Source organism: Leptodactylus fuscus, chromosome 4 (assembly GCF_031893055.1).
Source record: "Leptodactylus fuscus isolate aLepFus1 chromosome 4, aLepFus1.hap2, whole genome shotgun sequence".
Lineage (NCBI taxonomy): Eukaryota > Metazoa > Chordata > Amphibia > Anura > Leptodactylidae > Leptodactylus > Leptodactylus fuscus.
The window spans coordinates 93,266,548-93,272,455 of NC_134268.1; positions in this window are offsets into that span (position 1 = coordinate 93,266,548).

The window sequence follows — 5,908 nt, forward strand, 5'->3', positions numbered from 1 at the left end:
ACTGCTGCTACTACCAGTTTAGCCGCTGTTCACCATCTGTAAAAGGTATATATCAGAAGGACTTATATCTCTACAGAAGGCTGCGACTAACGCACTACATGGCAGATAGTGATATGCATCAGCAATAGGCTGCCATTGTAAAAAAAATGTATACAGTGCCGTATACACTTTATTACTGTATTCCTTTGTATAGACTACTATGCCATTCTATTCATCAGAAAAAAGGTTTTTGAGTCACTGTGACTCATCCTATGCCAAAAGGACACCGTTATGGCGGATTTCAGTTTTTCCTAGTTCATTTAGCCAATTATATATGCTGTGATAAACATCTTCTAAGCTGAACAATCCAGATAGAAATCAGTTAACAGCTAGCCTCATGGGAGCAGTTAATAGAGGATTCTGGTTCTTTCATAGGCTTAATGCAAATGACCGGATATGCAATCCATGCATGTTCCAGTGTTCCATTCTTATATTTTTAGGGTATTAGAAGGTCGAGGTCTGCGCTCACTGGTAAATCTTGTGTGACAGTCAAGAGTCGACACAGTGGTGAAATAATAAATGGTAGATTTATTGAAAAAATAGCACGACACGTTTCGGACCACCACGGGTCCTTTCTCAAGTGCAGATTTTGCTAAAAGAAATATGTATATGCTAGGCCGTGACATGAAAGCCATCTGTGGCTAAAATCTCCATAAACCCCATAAACAGTGTCCATAGCAGTATAAATAAGTAACGTAGTGTCTTACCTGAGTCAGCCGGGCTGGATGCATGTTTGCCCGACTGATACTCAGCTCATTTAAGCTGTTCCCCGCACGTGTCATAGTGCGTGGGCGCTATACTATGTCGGCGCCGGTCTTAGCGTGCATACACGCAGGCACGTAGCATGAAAAAACATATATGTTTTTTCATGTCCATTAATTCACGATCCCCTCAGAAATTAGTCTATGGGATTATTCAGTTTAGCCATACCGATAGCGCTCAACTTGTTACATTCAAGTGATGAACTCAACGTATCAGCCAGCAGGCTGTCCATCATTTGACATATGCGCATATAGATCAATCCGGTTTGGTTTTTGCGCATGCGCGCCCCTTCCTGTGGCGACGCATGCGCGTATATATCTTTTCCCCTACGGGACCAGCACGCACACGACCATGTGATTGCTGTAAAATACATGCGCACATACAGCATTTTATTTGTTACTGAATTGCGCATGCGCACCCCTTCATTGGGTGACGCATGCGCATTTACTGTGCTTCCTTCAGGGATGCTACGTGCCTGCGTGTATGCACGCTAAGACCGGCGCCGACATAGTATAGCGCCCACGCACTATGACACGTGCGGGGAACAGCTAAAATGAGCTGAGTATCAGTCGGGCAAACATGCATCCAGCCCGGCTGACTCAGGTAACACACTACGTTTACTTATTTATACTGCTATGGACACTGTTTATGGGGTTTATGGAGATTTTAGCCACAGATGGCTTTCATGTCACGGCCTAGCATATACATTTGGCTCATAATGGCTTAGCACAATCTTCTCCGCCACTTTTATTTTTATTTTTATGCAATTGTTCAACACAAGTATCTGGCTTTTAATGGTTCAATATAGCCTTGACCTTTGTTTTTACTCATTGGCCTTTGAGTAATCCCTGAGAGAACAGGTGTTTAAGATGATAGATACTGATTGTAACCTGAAAAGAAAAAACACTACACAGGTATCTTTCAGTAGTGTCTGAATTTTTAATTAGTATTTTAACCAATATTCATTGCCTCGTTGCTTTATTTCCTGCTGAACCTGGTTTCTGTATTTATCCATTTGTGCACATACTCACCTTGCAAATAGACCTGCATTGTCACTTTTTGAGGTGTACATCACTCTTTTGTAAAGTATAATAACCTTGGAGACTTGTTTATTATTATTATTATATTTATTTATTGCTGCAATTGAAATCTGCAACATGTTCTTTGTGTATTCATGGGCTTGATGCTTCTTGTACTATTTGTATATTTCATTTTTTATTTTTCATTTTATTCTTTTTATATTTCTTTTAGCAAAATCTGCACTTGAGAAAGGACCCGTGGTGGTCCGAAACGCGTCGTGCTATTTTTTCAATAAATCTACCATTTATTATTTCACCACTGTGTCGACTCTTGACTGTCACACAAGATTTACCAGTGAGCGCAGACCTCGACCTTCTAATACCCTAACTTTTCCCTCCGGTTTTCTGGTGTTTTCGTTGGTTCTGCAGCCACTCCCACCTGGAGTTTTCACTACGTATGTGACAACAAGGACACATACTCTTCAGGTGAGAGGTCTACTGGTATTACTCACTGTTATATATATTTTTATGAAATTGGCATTAATACTACGCTTAGAGCGCTCGGTGTCTCTCTCTTTCTTTTTATTCTGATATTTTTAGGGGAGATCTTATTCAGATCCGTCAGAATGAAAGGGAATATTTCTGAATGGACCCAAATGTCTCAGAACATACTTTTATCACACACTCGGTCATGTGCATAAAGCCTTAGGCTTCATGTATAAGGTAGAGTAATGTGCTTAGAATCTGTACAAAGACGCCCACTAGGGATACGCAGGTACATTATGTGTTCTGTTTGATGAGTCAAGTCGGCTCCTTATTATGAAGGGATTTTTCACTAGAAGTAATGCCTCCATAATATAGCATAGTTACTTGACAGATTCTATATGTTGAAGATATGTTGAAGGTATGTGGAGATACAGTAAAGGCTTCATTTAACTTGTACAGATCCATAGGGTAGTTTTCATCATCCCATAATCTACATCATACGGCGCTGTATATTAAATCATATATAGTACACCTAGTTGCACCTAGTACACCTCATGCATCATCTGTGTTTATTCTGAACCTCATCACTTATTTACATATATATGTTGATATACAACTTTCAGTTTGCTCATTTCATGGCGAAAACATATATTGATTATAAATCTGAATATTATCCTCAAGGTTTTGATTCATAAAATATTACTTGTGTTTCAGACTTTTCTTTCATTGGTATAAATAATTGAGAACTACAAAGATTGGTTTGACATTTTTTCCCTTTATGAGATGATATCTCCAGCTATGGCATGACACTGCAGGAGCAATAATCTAGATCCAGCTAATGAAATAGTGGAACATAAAGAGCATTGTGCACTATTAATATATCACAATGATATTTACAATTCTTAATATATATCCTCTCTGAGGTTCTCTAAATGCATGCATAAAAATGCTTGTTTTATATTACTCCTAGTATTTAACCCAAAATACAATGACCTGAGTATAAAAGTCATATATTCCATAAAGATTTAAAGTCTTCACCTAAGAACGTCATTTTACAATTTACATATCATACAGACTATGACATAAACCGTTCTATAATACTTGAAGAAACTAGTAAAATCTAAGTAATGTAATAACATTCAATTCTAAAAGTTGGCTGTGTGTGCATGTGTATGAGAAAGTCAGGTGAAATGGCTGTTGGCTGACACATGTCATGCATAAGGCCAGTGTCACATACGTCATGTAATTTGTGACCTGTAGAAATGTACAAAGTCACCTAATAAGTACAAAAAAATGAGCCTACAAGGAAGGACCCTGTTCATTCTAGTGATAAGTAAAGTTCCCAGATTTTTCCTTATCTTCTCATCATCTTCTGATAAGACATGTTTGAAGGTTTGCTCATTCTGCTTACAATAATTGTTCTTCTTGTTAGGATGCTTCCAGCCAACCATCCTCCATATATAAATGTAATACCAGCTGTGGTAGTTTTAGCACCTTGGCGCACCATTACATAGAAAAGTTCATGTCGCCATTTCCACTCTGCCCAGTTTATGTTTTGCATTCTTTTTTTTTCTTTTTAATGTAGATTGTGAGCCCCACATAGAGCTCACAATGTACATTTTTCCCTATCATTATGTCTTTTTTGGAAAATGGGATGGAAATCCATGCAAACACAGGGAGAACATACAAACTCCTTGCAGATGGATTTATGCCCTTGGCGGGATTTGAACACCAGGACTCCAGCGCTGCAAGGCTGCAGTGCTAACCATTGAGCCACTGTGTGGCCCCATGTTTTGCATTCTTATGACCATACAGCATACCTAACCTTTTATTAAACTTTGCATAACTCAATAGTAGAGTATACATGAGAAATAAAATTATTTCTGACTATTATATAATTTATATTTAGCATTTTAAGCAATTTTCTTCTCTGTAGGCTCTACTTTTGTTGTCATTTTTCTCAGAGTTAGTGGGTGGAGATTCGCTGCTATAATATCTCCCGCAAACTACACACGGAATGTAAATCCCAAACCTTTTCTCACTGAGAAGCATCAGCAGGACCATATAGGATATTATTGAGAAGTACCAAGCTGTAGTGATGTCAATAAAGCATTTGGGTTGAGAAAGAAACTTCCTATTCATCTGCAGAAAGCACAATCTGTGCTCATGTCTCTCCTCTCTCACTTAATTCTTGCTCACTCCTCTCTCCTACACTCTCCATGGACATCGGTTGCCAATTTTAGTCAGGTCTTGATCTAGTAAAATAGATTAACCAGATGTATTACAAATTTTCTTGTGTTCTCATGGGCTATTGATTTAGGAAAATATTGTGTAGGCCAGAACTCTGGTTCTTATTTGCCTTACCGCTGCTCTGACTCTGGGTCACTCTGGGAGTGACTCCATTCTACTGAATGCACCTGCAGCACCAAGTCTGGGGGGAATCGGTAACAGATTCTGAGCAGCTACAGAGACACCGAGGTACCAGAATTACTGCTGCAACCCTCTGCAAAAGTAATGAACAGGGTTCCAGTGGACTGGGGTGTACATTAGTAATAAAGTTTAACCAGTGCAGGAAATCTCCTGATAAGTTTCATTACTCATTATCATTCCTTTTACAATCCATGTTTATTTGCTTTAAAGATATCAAGGAGTAGAACAGACATAAGCCTTTTCTTATGTCTGGCAGTTGGGCTAGCACCAATCTGACAACCAAGAGGACCGCATACCCCTGCATGATCAGCCGCCAGATAAGATTCCTGCAAATTCTTGCAGAAGAAGCATATCATGGCACCATTTGGATGACCCCCTGCCTATTAAAGCTACCCCAATAGTCTGCTGATTTAGCAGGTGAAACTCTGAATGACCACAAGAAAAGGTTAGGATTAGTAGTAAAGTTATGCACAACAAAATGGCTAAAGTGACCATGTAAAACATGGTTGTGTCACCTCCTACAAAGTGAGGAGCAAGTGTGAGAAAATAAGCTAATTATGTCTTAATAAGACATACAGATTGTTTGAAACATTGTAAGCTATACATGTAGAAGAACACAGGGTCACATTGTGGGCTTACAGATACAATGAATTAACAATGAATGAACAATATTAACTTTGGCATCTTTAATAGAATATCAGTACAATCTATGCAAAAAGAAAATTCAAAAACTGTATGAAGTGTGATTAACTAAAAATTAGAAAATAGTAGGCTTTACAACTCCAAAGAGCCATTTATACTTCCCGAAAACATTGTGTAAGAAGCCTACAAATCTTTATAAAAATGGGAGAGATTGTTTCAAACTGTGTTCCCTCATTGTTTCTGTGTTCCCTCATGGTCCTCATATACATGATACTGTAGATAGTGGTAATAATAATGGTGGTGTGTGTATGGATTGGAGGTGGAAACACAGCTCCAATCTCTTTGTAGTGACCATGTCAGGTTACTGCATCTTTGCTCCAGTTCAGTGAATGGTATCTGCGCTGCTATGGCCATTACAAAGAGAATGAAGCTGTTAGTTCCTGTCTCCACTAAGGGCAAATGATCTGTCTGAGTGCCAGTTATCAGACCTCAATCTTTGTACAGTAATGGAGGGCTCACTGAGGAGTGCA